The sequence below is a fragment of the Lagenorhynchus albirostris genome, chromosome 7, assembly GCF_949774975.1.
Source record: "Lagenorhynchus albirostris chromosome 7, mLagAlb1.1, whole genome shotgun sequence".
NCBI classification, from domain to species: Eukaryota; Metazoa; Chordata; class Mammalia; order Artiodactyla; family Delphinidae; genus Lagenorhynchus; species Lagenorhynchus albirostris.
The window spans coordinates 42,137,838-42,155,134 of NC_083101.1; the positions used below are offsets into that span (position 1 = coordinate 42,137,838).

The following is a 17,297-nucleotide window of genomic DNA, read 5'->3' on the forward strand; positions in this document are numbered from 1 at the left end:
GCGCAGGCTCAGCAGCCATGGCTCACGGGCCCAGCTGCTCCGCGGCATGTGGGATCTTCCCGGACCGGGGCACGAACCCGCGTCCCCTGCATCGGCAGGTGGACTCTCAACCACTGCACCACCAGGGAAGCCCTGTCAGTTCATTTTTTAAAATATCCTTTGAAAAACAAATTTTTCAGTTTTGATAAACTCCAGTTTGTCAATTTTTTCTTTTATGGAGAATGCTTTTGGTGTCATATCTAAGAAAATTTTGCCTAACCCAAGAGCACAAGATAAACTCCAGTTTGTCAATTTTTTCTTTTATGGAGAATGCTTTTGGTGTCATATCTAAGAAAATTTTGCCTAACCCAAGAGCACCCAAAGATTATCATATTTGTTTACTTCTAGATTTATAGTTTTAGTTTTTATATTTAGGTCTATAATTTGTCTTGAGTAAATTTTTTGTATGGTATGAGGAAAAGGGCTAGGTTTATTTTTTTTTTTGCATTTAGATAATGCAGTTTTCTCAGTGCCATTTGTTAAAAAGATGATCCTTATCCTATTGGATTACCTTGGAAGTTTTATCAAAAATATATTGGCCATATAAATTCCCTGGCAGTGCAGTGGTTAGGACTCGATGCTTTCACTGCCGCGAGCACGGGTTCGATCCCTTGTTGGGGAACTAAGATCCCGCAAGCCGCGCGGTGCAGGCAAAAATTAATTAATTAATTAATTTAAAAAAGGAATTCCCTAGCAGTCCAGTGGTTAGGACTCTGTGCTTTCACTGCCCCGGGACTGGGTTCAATCCGTGGTCGGAGAACTAAGATCCAACAAGCAGTGAGGTATGGCAAAAAAATTAAATTAAAAAAAAATATATATATATATATATGTACCATATGTATAAAGTTTATTTCCAGACTCTATTCTGTTTCACTGATTATGCTTATCCTTATGCTAATACCGTGCTGTCTTGAATGCCGAAGCTTTATAGCAAGTCTTAACTCAAATATGTATGTCCTCTGAATTTGTTCTTTTTCAAAGTGGTTTCAGCTGCTGCCCTTTGCATTTCTCTATGACTTTTAGGATCTTCTTGTCAATTTCCACACACACAAAAAAAGCCTACTGGGATTTTGAAAGGATTGCATTGAATTGATAGATTAACTTGGAGGGAATTACCAACTTAACAATATTAAGTCTTTCCAGTCCATGAATATGAAATGTCTTTATTTGTCTTTATTAATTTTTCTCAACAATTATTTATAGTTTTCATGATACAAGTCCTGCACTTTTTTGTTAAATATATTCCTAAGTAATCTTTTTGATAGTATCACAAATGAAATTGTTTCCTTAATTTCAGTTTTGGATTGTTCATTGTTAGCTTCTAGAAATAAAATTGATTTTTGTACATTGATCTTGCATACTCTGGACCTTGGTAACCTAGATTATTAGTTCTAATAGGGTTCTTCTTTGGTACATGCCTTAGGATCTTCTATATACAAGATCATATCATCACAAATAAGACAGTTTTATTTATTTTTTTCTAATCTATATACCTCTAGTATCTTTATTCCTTACTGCACTGGCTAGAATCTCCACTACAGTCTTGAATAAAAGTGATGAAAATGGGTATCCCTTTCTTATTCCTGATATTAGGGGTAAAGAATTCAGTCTTTCACCACTAAGTATAGTGTTGTTAGTTTTTCAGAGATGTCCTTTATCAGGTTGAGAAAGTTTGTTGAGAGTTTTTATCATAAATAATTATTGAATTTGGCCAGATACTTTTTATGTATTTATTGAGATGATAATAGAGATGATAATACGGTTTCTGTCCATCGCTCTCTATTAATATAGTGCATTACATTAATTGATTTTCAGACATTTAACTAACCTTATATTTCTAGGATAAACTCCACTTGGTCATGATATATAATTGTTTTTATATGGTGCTGAGACCAATTTACTAATATTTTGTTAAGGATTCTTTCATCTATATTCATAAGGAATGTTGGCCTGTAGTTTTCTTTTTATGTGTTTGTATATGTATTGCTTTTTTTTTTTTGTATTGCTTTTTGACTTGAAAACAATATTGTATGTATGCACCTTAAGATATACTCTCTCATGGAGTTTACAGTCCTGTTGGAAAGTCAGAAATAATAAAAGAACATTTTTTTTTTTTTTTTTCGGTACGCGGGCCTCTCACTGTTGTGGCCTCTCCCGTTGCGGAGCACAGGCTCCGGACGCGCAGGCTCAGCGGCCATGGCTCACGGGCCCAGCCGCTCCGCGGCATGTGGGATCCTCCCGGACCGGGACACGAACCCGTGTCCCCTGCATCAGCAGGCGGACTCTCAACCACTGCGCCACCAGCGAAGCCCCATAATTTTTTTTACATATACAATTATAATTGTGATTGCTCTAAAAGAAAGTAATAATATTATACGATTTATTTTTAAGTACCAGAACCAAGTGGAGACGGGTAGGGGGGCACACTTAAGAGGGTAGTAAGGAAGACCTCTCCGAAGGAGTGACATTCGAGCTGAAACCTAAAGAATGAGGCAGCTGGAAAAGGGAGAGGGGGTGAGGGAGGTTTCAGACAGAGGTGACAACAGGTGCAGAGGCTCCACTCAGGAAAAACTTTGATAAATTAGAGAAACTGAAAAAGGTGTGTTTGAGCCACCTAAGAGAAGAGAAAGACATGAATGACTAATGGATTGTGGGGAAAGAGATGCACGACTGAAAGGTAAAATGCTCTACTTCATATTCAAAAGGTATTGAATTCAGCCTTGAGCAAAACGAAAATGCCAATTAAAGAAGGCAAGGAATTGCTTGGATGGAAGGATATTTATTTCTAATCCTGTTTTCTGTCCCTTGGTAGGTTCTTAGAGGCTGAGGATGGTGGTACACTCACAAACCTCAAGATCCACCTGGTTGAATATGACTGCCGGGATCTTCAAACATCTTATACACCAAAACCCAAAGAAGAGAAGCCTGCCCACTGCAATTTGCTGGAAGTACTTGTATAAATGGCTCAGTATGGCTTTTATTCTTTGATGCTTATAAGGGTTTTTCTGGCATTCACGGAGTTACATGCCCATTCATCTGTCAAAACTGAAAGAGAAATCTTTCTCAAGAAAGTGTTCAAAGGCACATGTCTAAAAAAATGCAACATAATAAGACAAGTGAAAAATGCTAGGTCCTAAATATTCTAAGCATTCTGGGAAGCATGGGTACATTTTAAAACTGATTGCTGTTCTAATTCTCTGTGTATCATATTCATAGCTTTTAAAAAAATTACTGATTTCTTTGATGAAGAGTTTAGCAAATGCAGAAATTGAATCTTAATTTCAGAATGCTTTGATTGCTTCTAATTGCTTGTTGTTTTTTCACATGTCTGAGTTTAATATCACAGAAAGCTTTTGAATCATTAGCTCTGGAAAAATAACCCTGTCACTTAATCACACAATAAGTGAATTACAGGCATCCAGGCCAGCCAAGGAACCTGACCTGGAAGTTCCTTTCTAAGACTCAACTGGGAGATTCATCTGTCTTCAGCCATGCAAATCATTTCTCATCTTAGTGGAAAATTTCAGGATGGCCTCACAGCTATAAATTTCCAGGCTCATCTGGAAATTCATTGCCCCATCCACAACTGAACATTCTAGGCAATGGAAGAAGCTTTGAGTTATATTCACTCTCTGAAACAAGGGACTCTTGAAGGTCTTGAGATGGGAAGGAAAGAGGCAGGACACAAATGCTACATAATGAAGAAGGGGCGCAGCGGTTGGGATGTGATGAAGACCAGCTGGAACCAGCTGCAAACAATGTGGCTGTGAGAATAGCCCAGGCATTGACCTTTAGCTCATTATACCTTCCTTGTAACACTAAAAATCACTCCCCCTTACACCTGACAGTTCCCAGGAAGACCAAAAAGGCCAGAAAGTTCCCAGTGGCCCAATTCCTGGGAAATCCCCAAAATAGCAAGAATATTCCTCCCACTCATTAGCCTATGAAATTAGCCCATAAAAACCTATGGCCCCATTCCTGGGGCCACTCTCACTTCCTGAGACGTCCACATTCTGCCTATAGAATGTGCATGTCTAAATAAATTTGTTTTCCCTTTACTCTGGCTGGCTCTTGAATTCTTTCCTGCCAAAAACCCTCCCTTGGCAATCGGTCCTAAGACTCCTGCAGGTCCCATGACGTGACATTTCCCTCTCCTGCAACAGTCTTATCTTGCCAGCCTCCCCTTCTCCCTCTCCCCGCCTGCCTCGCCACCCCCCGCCCCTGCAGCACTAACAGTATGATGCAGAGGGAGCCTTAAAATGACCTGTACCGCAGGTTGTGGTTAGCCCTTAGCTTAAGAACACAAACTTTGGAATTAGACCTGACTTCAGGACTTCCCACTTTTAGTTGTATGCCCTAGGGAAAGTTATTTACTCTCTCTGAGTCTCCATTTCTTCATCTAAAGAATGGAGGAAATAATCTCAACCTCAAATGGCATAAGAATCAAACAAGATGATATATATAAAGCACATACCCTAGTTCTCGGCACGTGATAAGCGCGCATGAAATGGTAGCTATTAACGTTATTGCCATTGCTGTTTCTATTTTTTTTTTTTTGAGATTGAAGTATAGTTGATTTACAATGTTGTGTTAGTTTCTGGTATACAGCAAAGTGAGTCAGTTATACATATATGTATATTCTTTTTCAGATTCTTTTCCATTCGAGTTTATTACACGATATTGAGTATAGTTCCCTGTGCTATACAGTAGGTCCTTGTTGTTTACCTATTTTATCAGTATATATAGTAGTTTGTATCTGCTAATCCCAAACTCCTAATTTATCTCCCCCATCCCTTTTTCCCTTTGGTAACCGTAAGTTTGTTTTCTAGGTCTGTGGGTCTGTTTCTGTTTCGTAGATAAGTTCATTTGTATTATATTTTAGATTCCACATATAAGTGATATCGTATGCTATTTGTCTTTCTCTGTTTGACTTACTTCACTTAGTATGATAATCTCTATTTCTATTTCTATTTCTAAGTTCTGTCTGCCAGTCGTTCTACACACCCAACCATCGGTGGAAATCTTTGAATCTTATCAGTGGACGGGAGTTTTAAAATTTTGTTACTCAACCCACTTAATTTACAGGTAAAGAAACTCATCTATCTATAAAATATCTAAGAGGACACACACTTGTCCAAGTTTGTACTGAATGACAGAGCTGAAGTCTCTTGATTTTCAGGCCAGAGTTCAATTCTGCTCGAAATGCTCAAGTACTTTGGTTACTCTTGAGTATGTGCAGAATTATTCGTCCTGTTTTCATATTTTTATGATCAGTTACAGTTTTAGTTCTAGCTTGCTATCATGTGCGACTTAGGCTAACCAATATACTTATCTGAAAAAATCCAAAAACAGTATTTTTTTGCACCTAAAAATAATTAGAAGGTGAAAAATCTAATTGGAAGAGAAATATTTTGAAAATGGTACAAAAAGAATACAAAATAATTAGAAGAAATATATACACAAAGAAATATTGTAGGAGAATAATGACTTTGTTATAAATGATGATAGTTTTCTTTTTAATATTCTAAAGGACTTTTTCCAGGAAAAATGATGTTTGATGTGAAGTTTAATATATACTCTTCATACATGTATGTTTATATTACTAAAACTTTTAAAAAGTTTTTCTTTTTCTTCCTAAATGTTTCAGCTAAACAAGAGTGAAGGTTTTGGAGAAGGGAGGAAGGGGAGAGAGACCTGGTGCTATTTTTCCCATGTGACAGAAGGGAGTTTACCAAGAAACAGAAGATGGATACCACACTGTTGGGTGGTAAGTACCACGGTTCCACGGCCAGAAGGACTTCACTGAAGTCCAAGCAAAAGAGGGAATTCAGTAGGTGATTCTCGCTTATAGCTACAATACTGAGCTGGGAGTTGAGGAGAAGCGTTCTTCTCTTGTGCTAGTTCAGCATCACCTCAGCTTTGTTCTCTTGGGTCTCCAGCCCGTAGTGTCACCAACTCATCCCTGACCTGGGAGGGTGTAGCCCAGGAAATTTACTGAATACATGAGAACAGTACTAGTACTGCTATGGTTACTTGGCTCAAATTAAATATTATAAGATGAAGTAAGATTCCTTTTATTCTTATTTACATAAGCAAAATGTGCTAACTGCAAATAATTCAAATAATATGAAAAACCAAATCCTCTTTACCCACAGTATGTGGTACCTTACTTTTTTTTTCTTACTTGACCATATGTCTTAAAGCTCTTTTATGAAGTAAATATAAATCTATCTCATTTTTTTCAGTCATCATGTAGTATTCCACAATATAAATGTACCATATTTCATCTAACCCTTCTCTAACCGAGGAAAATTTCTGTCTTTTTCCAATTTTTCTTTATTATAAATAAACCTTCAATGACTAGCCATGTTTATTTTATGAATATCTGTGAATGTTTCAGAGGAACGAGTCTTAGAAATGGAATTAAGAAATCCAAGAAAATGCTTATTTTAAATTTTGATAGCTATTTCTAAGTTGTCATCAAAAGAGATTGTACCAATTTACACTCTTAAAAACTGTGTGTGAAGTTGTCCATTTCCACCTGATAATACTGGTATCAATCTATTGAATTTTTAACAACCTGATTATTTATAAAGTACATCTTGTGGTTTATTTTGCATTTCCTTTATTTTGAGATTAAGCATCTTTTTACATTTTATCAATGTTTTAATTTTTTATGGTTATCTCTTCATTTCTTTTTCCCAGTTTTACATTTTATGTCTTTTAATAATTTTAGGAGCTCTTAATATATTTTGTATATTATACTTTGCTTTACATATTTTACAAAGACTTTCACTAGGACCTTTAGTCTTAGAGTCTTATTTCACACAGAACTTTAAATTTTTTGAAATAAGGTATTTTTATTAATGGCTCCTGGAATTTGCATCTTCCCTAGGAAGGCCTTCATCACCCCGAAAATTCTAAAAACTGATATGCTGTATTTTACTCAAGTTCCTTTCTGATTTGTTATATTTTTAAGTTTAGTGTTTATAGAGTTTAATCCACTTGGATTTTGTGTGTATGATGTGATACTGGAATCTAAGTTATTTTTTTCAGGATTTCCAACCCTCTCAATATCATTTTTGAACAATCTGTCCTTTTTGCTCTGATTTGAAATGCTCCCTTTTTATATTCTAAATGTCCCTTTGTCCCTGAATTGTTCTTTTTGATTCAATTTGTCCTTGTTTTTATTCTGAACCAGTACAACATTCTTTAATTAACATACACTTGGCATATTTTGATAACTAAAAATTCAGGTCCTTCCCCATTGTTCTTTGTTTCTTTTTCTTTACATTTTTTGGTTGTTCTCGTGCATTTTCTCTTCCACATGAACTCTAAAATCAACTTATCAATTTCAATAAATCTCCCGTTAGGATTTGTATTGGGATTGCATTGAATTTATGGATTAATTAGCAAAGTTGACATCCTTAAAATATTGAATCTTTCCTCCTGAAATATGTATATCTTTCCATCTATTCAGGTCTTCTTTTGTATCTTTACTAAAATTTCATAGTTTTCCTCGTGTGGATCTCACATTGTTCTTGTTGATTTATTTCTGGGAGATTTTTTTAAAGCTTATGTTGTCACTGGGAACAGGATCTTTAGATTTGGGGTTTCTACAGAGAAAAGCATATGAGAGCAAAAAGAAAGCAGGAGGTGAAAGAAAAGGAGAGAGAAGAAAAAGAGAAAGAGAAACAAAAGGTAAGATGAGATGATACAGGAGGAAGATGGGAGAAAATGTGATTTTTATTGAGTACTTATTATGTGACAAGCCCTGTGGCAGAGGTGTTCACAAGCACCATTTTGTGCACTCTTCCTTGCCAGGTGGCTCGTCGGAGAAAATGAAATTTGAAAAGGTCAGCAAGGGAGCATGTAACAGGAAGCAGAAAGAGAACAGGTTTGAAGTGAAATCTGGGAACCGATCCCAGATTCCATTCTCACCAGCTGTGATTTTTGCTCCAGTCACCTAGTTACGTTCCTTGCTTGTAAAACTTGCATAATATCTGTTCAGGTGATTGTGAGGATTAATTAGAATAACTTATCTAAAGTGTCTGGCACATTAGATGCCATTCTCCATAAGTGCCAATTCCCCTCCAGGAACCCATCGCTTCCGGCTCCACCCCACCCCCAAAACGACTTTCCTGCCATGGCAAAGCCAGAGTCTGCTCAGAACAGCATGAAGCCTTCATGTTAATGTGCAATGGGGTATTTATTCTGTGAGAGCCTAATACCCAGGAACACATACATTATGTTTTTAAGAAACATTGTAGGAGAAACAGTTGTTAGTAGCCATGATCTGAATCTGAAAAAAAATCACATACTCCTAAAAAAAAAAAAAGTCAGCCATTTTTACAAAAGGAGGCATTGTTGAAATTTGAATCCTTATTCAAGCCCAAATCCCTAGTGAGAAATATGTGCTCTCTTTCTATCCGAACAATAGTTCCTTGTCTCGAGACGATGCTGGCTACATAGCCCTGGAAAGCATCGAATCCCCATGGTGATGGCAGCGTTTTCTCCCAGGGACGCTGGAAACACCGTCTGGAAGAACCACCCGACCCAGGGCTGTGGCCATTGAAAGGACCCTCGTTCCCAGTCTAACAGGAAAACACAACTGGTCCTAGTGTCCTAGCTACGATGTCTCGTATTTGCTGCAGGGCTTCCACCCTCCAGAGTTGTCCTTATGAGATGTGAGTATGAAGTCGAAAGAGAGACATTAAGTAAGTCATACTGAAATGCCCCAAATGAATATTCTTTCTAGGCAGCATGTACGTTTGTTCCCAACATGGTGCTCTTATTCGTCTAGCACATGTTTGAAGCGGCCTGCATTTAAATCCTCCCTCTCTGCAGTTGGGAGCTCTTGAGAAAATTAGCTCACCTCTCTGAGCCTCCTTTCTTTCGTCTGAAAAATAGGGTTAATAACAAGAACCTCAAAAGATTGCTATGAGAATTAAATCACACGAATACAAAAGCGTGCTCATAAAAATCAGAATTATTCTTTCATCATACAGGGAATCGCATTCAAAGCCCATAAATGTCTCCAGTGGTTCTGTGTTTCACTTTTCAAGGGGAAATTTGATTTCTGCGATAGCCAAATGTCGTATGATTCTGGGACTAGTAAATAATATGTACTATTAAGCTGAGCAACTACAATTTTTTACTTTTTTTAATGGGGTGGTCTCATAAATATTGAGACTCGTTCCATACGCACTGTGAAAATTAACCTCAACCCATTAGATCTATATTCAAATTGTAGCCAGAAGCCAATTATGTCTCAATATCGCCTCTGCTACCACCTGTTTGGGTTAAAGCCATCATCATCCTTCTCTAGGATTATTGCAAATAGCCTCCTTCTAACTGGTTTTCCTACTTCCACTATTGCCCTAAAAATATTCGGAGCAATGGCGATATCATTGGAATAAATGTATCATCTCCCCAGAAGAATACTTTGACCATCGTTATTTAGATATTCACTTATTCAACAAACATTTATGGAGCCTCTACCATATGCCAACGTTGTTCCAGGCTCTGGCAATACAGCAATAAACAAAACAGATGCAGATCCCTGCCTCATAGAATGGTTTCATAAAGACTGGCTGAGATCATTGCTGGAGAGAATCTAGAGAAGAAGTTAAAGGACTGAGTTCATGGCAGTCAGTCCAATGGCTAGAAGTCAGGGTGATAAGAAGGACCAGAAATGAGACTGAGAATTGGCCGGGAAGGTGAGAGGAAAACTTGGAGAGTGCGGTGGACTGGCTGTCAAGGGAAACAAGTATTTCAACAAGTTCAGGTGCATTTGCTACAAAGCCACCTTGTCATAAGTTACCACCAGGTATCCCATGTGAAGGAGAAGATACTGGCTCCTATAGAATATACCAAGTTTGGGGGTGGTTCCTCATGGATAAATGATGGCCACAGGAAAAGATGGTTACTGTGATTGAAATGTATTATTTTGTTTATATATACATTTGAGCTGATTTTACTTTTGCAACCAAAAAATACTGCATTGACACAATTTAATCATTGGCATAACACTAGGATCTTTTCTTTCATCTTCAAATGTTCTGTCTAGCTGACTCTTGTCCTTGCAGCAAATTGTCCAATTTTGAGAGGTAGAACTATAAATCTAAGTAGTTGTATGTGTGGACAGACTGCCGGGAATTTGTATGAGTAAATTTCATAGATGTTTCAGGAGGTACAGACTGTTTTTCTTGCCCCCTCCCTTATTTTCTGACACTGAGTCTTGGAAGTTTCTGGCTTTTCATTGGAAAAAAAAAAAAAAACGAATCGTGGAAACAAACACTTCAAATTATTCATTCATCAAGCTTCGCACAATCTGGTCTTTAATCTTTCACTTTTTCTAAGAGCATCGGGTTGGGCGAAGCCATATGGTTGTAATGCTGGGAGGGCTGGGGAAGACTAGATGTGAGACCAGGGCAGAATTGGGGGTTGTTGACAAAGAGCAGGGAGAAGAGGATCTGGATTTCTTTCAGAAGCCGGAATCTTTGGAGGACAGTCTGCGATCGGGGATGAGGGATGGATGCTGCAATTGGTCAGCTTGGGTCTGACTAGCTAAGTAGAGGACATGAGGAACACATGGCCAGAGCCCTGTGCTACTCATCCCGGTGAGATACAACTGTGGGCAAGTCAGCGCCCTGAAATTCTTACTACAGGAAACTGTCACCTGCCTCTCTGTGAGAATTACGATTGCAGGCAATTCATAAAACACCAAGGGACTTCCCTGGTGGTGCAGTGGTTAAGAAGCCACCTGCCGGTGCAGGGGACACGGGTTCATACCTGGTCCGGGAAGATCCCACATGCCGCTGGGCAACAAAGCCTGTGTACCACAACTACTGAGCCTGGTCTCTAGAGCCCGCGAGCACCAACTCCTGAGCCCCCGTGCTACAACTACTGAAGCCTGCATGTCTAGAGCCCGTGCTGCGCAACAAGAGAAGCCACTGCAATGAGAAGCACACTTACCACAACGAAGAGTAGCCCCTGCTTGTCGAATCTAGAGAAAGCCTGTGTGTAGCAAAGAAGACCCAACACAGCCAAAAAAATATAACAGTACATTTAAAAAGATAAAGAAAACACCGAGCAGAGCCATTTGCTACATCTCTTATCAAGGTATATCAGATGGCAAGTCACCCTTACTCAGTGACCTAGTTATAGAATATCCATTTCACAGAAATTTACATTGCTTCCTTTTGTGAGTTACAACTTCCAGGAACTCATCTTTAAACCCCAAATAGTATATGAAAACGTACACCGCAGACTGTATATTGCTTTTCAATGTAAGGAAAAATACTACATGTAACAGCATGGTATTCCCCAAGAAAACTGGGTAAAGAAGACAATGCCCAGCTCTGTGGGTGACATAATGGTAGGAAATAAACTTTACTCCGGAAGAGGTGAATGATACACATAGCATGTTGCTGTTTGTTACTTCTTTAAAGGATGGAGGCTGTAGGTGCCGGTACTCAGCATTCATCCCTGTAGAAGTTGCCCAAACATTGCATGGAGCTATATTCTGCTTCTCTACAGGGAGAAAGCAATTGTTTATTATTTAGGTTTACTTCTCAAATGGGTTATTGAAATACTTAGGACTAAGTATGTAACCCGTCCATGTCTTATTCATTCAACAAATATTTATATTATATTTCAGGGGCTAATCTATGTGTTTGGGATGTGTTAGTAAACAAAACAGGCAAAACCTTCTGCCTTCTTGGAGCTTACATTCTAGTGAGGGGAGAAAAAAATAACAAAACATAATAAATAGTTAAATTATATAATATGTTGGAAAGTCATCAAATGCTAGGGAAAAGTAGAACATGGTAAGAGGTTTGGGCTTACAGGAGGAGGGACAGATTGCAGGTTTTAATAGAGGAGACAAGGTCAGTCTCATTAAGAGTGTGACACTTGAGGAAAGATTTGCAGGTGAACTGGTTAGGTAAGTGGATTTCTGGTGGAAGAATGTTTCAGGCAGATGGATGAGCCAGGGCAAAAGTCTTAGGGCAGAAGCAAGCCAGGGACGTGCAAGGAATAACATGGAGACCAGCATGGCTGGTGTGGAGTCATGAAGAGAGAGTCAAACAGGAAATGAGGTCAGAGGTAGACCCAGAGGCAACCCTGCTGGTAGAGGGCCTCATTGGCCACTTTAAGGATTGCGGCATTTAGTCTGGGTGAAATGGGAAACTCTTGGAGGAGTTTAGGCAGAGAAACTATACCATCTGTGTTACATTTTAGAAAGATCACTCTGGTTTCTGTGTTGGGAATAGTCTCAAATGGCACATTTTGGAACAAGAGGACCAAGGAGGAGGCTCTAGTGATAATCCAGGTGAGAGATGATGATGTCTCAAACCAGGGTGGTGGCCATGGGAGTGCAGGGAAGTGGTGTGAGTGTGTGGAGTCGGGAGTGAGACCAAGGTTTTGGGTGTGAGCAGTTGGGAGGATGGAGTTTCATCAACTGAAAGGGGGAAAACCTCTGATGGATAGGTTTGTGGGAGAAGATGAGAACATCACTTTTAGGCATGTTAAATTTGAGATGTCGGTGAGGCATCAAGTGGACATGCCAAGTAGGACGTTGCATATATGAGTCTACAGTTCAGGAGAGAGGTTGGTCACAAGATGGAAATTTGGGAGTTGTCACTGGGATGCACCAAAATGAATAGGTCTTGGGGAATATGGGGGAATAAAATGAAGACTGAAGGGGAAGAACCAGTGACATGGGAAGCAAATGAGAAAACCTATGGCATCCTGGAAGCCAAGTGAAGAAATTATACTGAGGATGAGGCCATGATCAACCACGCCACTGGATTTACAGGTGAAGTTCCTCTGTAAAATGCAGGTAATAAGAGCACCTGCCTCACAGGCTTAAATGAGATAATTTATGTGAATGGCCAATCTGTATGCCTGATACCAGTAAAGGCTCAAAAATACTACCTATTATTTTTATTCCTGGCACCTCTGAAAAAGCACTTATCATTATAAAGCTGTACATTGTTCAAGCTATCCCCTAGGGGGCGCGCAAGGCCTTCCCTTTGTCCCCATTAGTGTTGTTTCCACAAAGGAGACCTCAAACTTAGGTGTAGAGCAAAATGGACTTCTAATGGCAACTGAGCCGTTTGTAGTTAAGGTGGAAAAATCCAATGCAGTGGGTGTCAGAGTTCAATGTGGATAAGAATTACCTGAGGGGCTTATGAAGATAGAAATCCACAGCCAACCCAGCCACTAGAGAGTCTAATTAGGTAAATTGGGAGGGGATCTGGGAACCTGCATCTTCCCCACCCCAGCTGATTCCAATGTATTTCCCCCCACACTGCTGCAGCGTGGGAGAAATGAAAGAGTAGAATAACTGACTTGTAGCGAATATTCACATCCTCTCTTCTTGGGACCTTGGAATGACTTTTGCTTCTCTTTTTTCCTGTCTCTCCCGTACAGCCAATGAGGAAAGCCAACCCTCCTCTAGCCTGGGAGGACCTCAAGGGACCAGGGTGGTTCTACAGAAAGCACGCTGGGGTGGGTGGCTTGGGCTAGCTTTTAGTGTGTCCACATCAGAGGACACAATGTAGTCCCTCCTGGTCCTTATCTGGCCCCCCAGATTTTGGGGGGGAACTGTCCAGTGTTTTAATAAAATTTAAATTTATTTCCAACATTTAAAACTCAGGAGATTTCACATTCAAACCTAGTTTTCCTGTTTCTCCAGGACAATAAGAAGATTTGAAACCTGGTTCCCCATTCCCACCTGACGAACTGGCTTCGCTTAGGCTCTGGGCTCTGTAAATTGCCACCATCCCCTTCATTCCTTTCTGTTCCCTCCCCCCAAATCAAGGCCAAGTGTCAATTGCCATTCATCATCATACTTATTCTTATATTTTCCTCAAAGATGAAGGAAAAATGTTTCTTTGGAAAACAAAGATATAACAAGGAAGCCTAGTGTTTTGAGAATAAATTTTCTCACACTGGCCCCTTTCTCTCATTTATATTACTTGCCTGGCTTCTCTAGGCATTTAAGCTTGCTATCTCCTATCTAGCTCTTAATCCAGAGGTGAAAAAGTTGTTCTTCTATTAAAAATGATCTGGAATATTATTCAGTATAAAAGGAGTGAACTACTAACACACACAATAAAATGAACGAATTTCAAAAATTAGACCAAGCAAAAGAAATCAGATATAAAAGCATGATAATGTATAATCCCATTTATATGAAATTCTAGAAAAGGCAAGACTATAGTCACATAAAGCAGAGCTGTGGTTTCCTGGAACAGAGATTGGCTGCAAAAGGCATGTTTTGGCATGATAGAAATGATTTGTTATCTCAATTAGACTGGTGCTTATATATGGCAATATTCATTTGTTAAAACTCATCAAGTTGTAAATTTTAAATGCATGCATTTTATTGCATGCAAATTTTATCTACTGAGGTTGATTTTTAAAAGTTACATAATAAAGTTGCCAGAGAAAAGAGAGAAAATCAAGTGGGTCCTTGACTAGGTTTTTTTTTTTTTTCCCATCACTGTCTACTGTAGTAGATGGCAGGACAGGATTCGGGGCTTTAAGATTCAGAAGGATCATGACCAGTATTTAAATCTTCTAGACATACAAATAACATTTGGCACAGGGCAGCAGATCTAGACGAGCTGGTAGAGAAGATGCAGATGCAGGCACAAGTTCCCGGGGGACTTTAAACTGTGTGAAGAGCTCAGTCTGAGCCTCCTTCCACGTGAAGAGAACCGGCCCTGCCCTGGGAGAGGACCTAGTGAGCTGGACGAGGCAAATGTAGGGGCTTTTGTTCTTTCCATTTCCTTCCCTCTTTCTCCCCTCCCCTCTTCCTATCCCTTCTTCTTCACTAGACTCACTCAGGAACCTCAACCTACAAAAGCATTTTTCGTATCTGTTGAGTGACATTCCATGTAGAGAGAGTGGAATCCGGTCATTCTCCTGGCAAACCTGGCCATTCTCCAGGGACAGAGCAGGCTCACCTCAAAATACACAGGACACTGGTGTGTAGGCTATTGGTTTGATTGTGTCTCAAGTTGCTGTCAGACACCCTGTTTTCTTTCCTCTCTTGTGTTCCTTAGTCAAGGTTATGGGAAAAGCATTGTAGGATATGCAAGACAGTGAATTTTTATGGTTGGATTGGCCTACTTAAAACCCGACAGAGCCCTCGGTAGAGTGGGAACTGAAGTACAGTTACATGGGGAGAGAACCAGACGCTGCGGGTACCCCACCCATATTCTTTTGCTCTTACCACTTCCTCATCCGTTGGCAGATTTCAGCTGCAGCGCCTGTATTTCTTTGCCTGAAGCTTTCCAAAGTGGCTGCTTTTCGAGCAGCATAAGCTGAGAGTCCAGCCAGGTGCCCCTCATCCCCATCAGCATGGAATGGCCGGGTTTCTTTTTTTTTTAAGTTATTCTGTTAATTGTAGTGTTCCCTTCATGGTTTTAATTTGCATTTCCCTAATGACTGACAATGTTGGGCATTTCATGTGCTTATTAGCTACCTAAGTATCTTTTTTAGTGAAGTCTCTGTTCAAAAATTTGCTCCTTAAAAAAAAAAAGTCCATTTTCTTCTTGTTGAATTTTGATAGCTCTTCATATATTCCATATACAAGTTTTTGGTCAGATATGTGATTTGCAAGTATTTGCTTCCAGTCTGTGGCTTGTTTTTTCATGCTTTTAGTAGTGTCTTTCACATAGCAAAAGTTTTGCATGCTGATGAAATCCAATTTATCATTTTTTTTTCTTTTATCTCTTGTGCTTCAGGTGTCATACCTGAGAACGAATTTGCCTAACCCTAAGTCACAAACTAGAATCAACACCCAAATGGCTGCGAGTCATCTGGGGTTAACCTTTGTATAAGGTGTGAGAAATTAATCAAGATTCATTTATTTCCATAATGATGCTTCTTCCAGGCATTTTTAAATAATACCTTTAAGATAAAGTCCTTTTTGACCATTACTTCACTTTTCCTCTCTTTACTCCCCAAATGTAGTCAATATCAAGGTCCAGTTTTTACACATTTGTTGCAAATATATCTCTATAAAACTAAGTAATATATTTATTTTAACGTGTTTTGAAATCTGTCCATCTTGATACATGTTGATCTAGTTTATTCTTTTTGACTGCCATGTAATATTACATCATATTAGTAAACCACCTTTTACTTATCCATCTCTTTATTAGTGGACAGTAAGTTGGAATCCGTTTTTTCACTAGTACAAACACTGTTACAATCACCATCCTTGCATATGCTCCTCATTCCCATGTATGACTTTCTTTAGGATATATGACAGAAATTCAACAACTAGGTACGAGAATGTGATTTTTTACTAAAATGGCTGAGCTGATGGACAGTCCCACAGCTTACCAGGTCATAAGACTCTGAAATTATTGCAGTCTGATAGGTGTGCAATGGTTTCTTTTTTAACAATTTGCACTCACTCGATTACTCCTGAGATCAAGCATTCTTTTAAATGTTTATTGGTCACTTCTGAATTGGCCTCTTCTGTATGCTTTTCACATAGGTTTTTAATTTTGATAAGGGTATTTGTCAATGTTTTCTATGTAGAACTTATTATATCTTGTTTAAGAAATTGTTTTCTACTCTGAGCTTATAAAGTTTTAAAAATATTTGCTTATAATTTTTCTCATATCTAGTTTTTCAGTTGAATATTTTCCCCACAAGTCTATTTAAGATAAAATTTTCATAAAGTGAAATGCACAATTCTGAAGTGTATAGTTTGATAAGTTTCAACAAATATAGTCATGTAACCTATACCGCAATCAAAACATAGAACGTTTCCAACAATCTAGAAACTTCCTTTGTGCCCCTTCCCTGTCAACTCCCTTCCCTGAAGTCACCACTGTTCTGATTTTTTTTTTTTTTTTTTTGCGGTGCGCGGGCCTCTCACTGTTGTGGCTTCTCCTGTTGCGGAGCACAGGCTCCAGACGCGCAGGCTCAGCGGCCGTGGCTCATGGGCCCAGCCGCTCCGCGGCATGTGGGGTCTTCCCGGACCCGGGCACGAACCCGTGTCCCCTGCATCGGCAGGCGGACTCTCAACCACTGCACCACCAGGGAAGCCCTGTTCTGATTTTTTTTTTCTGCCACATGTTAAGTTTGCCTAGTCTAGAACTTCCTATGAGTGGAATCATACAATGGGTACTGTTTTGTATCTGGTCTGGCTTTGTTGACTTAGCACAATAGCTTTGAGATTTGTTCCTATTGTTGCATGTATCTGTATTTTCATTTTTATTGTGGAG

The 17,297-nt window shown here is 39.2% G+C and overlaps 1 long non-coding RNA gene across 1 annotated transcript in view; it reads left to right on the plus strand.

The window, feature by feature from the left end:
- Window positions 1-5,796, plus strand: part of LOC132523577 (uncharacterized) — a 75,911-nt gene extending 70,115 nt beyond the window's left edge. The window contains exons 3-5 of the long non-coding RNA XR_009541578.1: window positions 2,852-3,007; window positions 5,018-5,124; window positions 5,687-5,796. This is a non-coding gene — a long non-coding RNA (uncharacterized LOC132523577). The remainder of the gene's footprint in view (window positions 1-2,851; window positions 3,008-5,017; window positions 5,125-5,686) is intronic.
- Window positions 5,797-17,297: the final 11,501 nt, after the last annotated feature.